Source organism: Notamacropus eugenii, chromosome 3, assembly GCF_028372415.1.
Source record: "Notamacropus eugenii isolate mMacEug1 chromosome 3, mMacEug1.pri_v2, whole genome shotgun sequence".
Taxonomy (NCBI): domain Eukaryota; kingdom Metazoa; phylum Chordata; class Mammalia; order Diprotodontia; family Macropodidae; genus Notamacropus; species Notamacropus eugenii.
The window spans coordinates 67,767,739-67,768,823 of NC_092874.1; positions in this window are offsets into that span (position 1 = coordinate 67,767,739).

The following is a 1,085-nucleotide window of genomic DNA, read 5'->3' on the forward strand; positions in this document are numbered from 1 at the left end:
ACTCTAACCTCACATTGTTAACTGATTACTGGAAAGCTCCTAGGGTACTGCTGGGATCTCAAATTCAACTAGTTCAAAATAGAACTCATCATATTCCCTCTGAACCTGTTCCTCTTTCAAACTTCCCAAAGGGTACCATCATCCTTCTAGTCACCCAGATTCATGATCTCAAGAGTCATCTTTGGCTCCTTTCTCCTCCATGTCCCTGAAATCCAATCAGTTGTCAGATCTCATAAATTCTATCAGAGTCTTGTCTCTCAGCTTAATTGATCTACATGCTTCCAAGTCTTTCCCTCCTCTAATCTATCCTCCACATAGCTGAGAAAATAATCTTAAGCTACAGGTATGACCATGTCACTTTCCTGCTCATGAAACTCTTCTGCTCAGTGACCCTCTATTTCCTTTCACATTATATACATACATATGTACATACACACATACATACATACACATACATGTATGTATGTATATTCCTCAGTCTACCACTTGAAGCCTTCTTCAATTTGGCTTCAGCCTACCTTTCCAGACTTTTTTTCTTTAACATATTGCACTCCTTCATGTACTCCATATTCCAGCCAAACCAGTCTATATAATATTCACTGAGCAAACTTGGCATTCCATCTCCTGTCAATTTACTCCTCACATCCATGTATTAGAACCCTTAGCTTCCTTCAAAGCTTAGATCTTGTCATCCTATGCAGTGTCTTTCTTGATCCCTCCAGTTTTTTTTCCCTCCAGTTTTCAACACTCTCATTTTCATCAAATTGTCCTGTCTTTATTTCTCTGTATATATATTTCTTTCCCCCCAGCAAAATTTAAGACTTTTCATAGTAGAGATATTTCCTGCTTTTGTATTCCAAGAATCTAGCACAGTGTCTCATACTTCATAAATGTTTATTGAACTGAAAAAAAAATCAGATATAATCTAAAGGATAAGTGTGACCCAGTGGCTTAACATTCTTTAGGAGAAGTAGACTCCAGAACATTGTGCCAAGAGCACTGGACAGAATAGCATAGCAGCAGTGAAAGGCCTGGTTAAAGATAAAATTCCTACCAGCTACCAAAAAGTAGAATGACTACCTTGA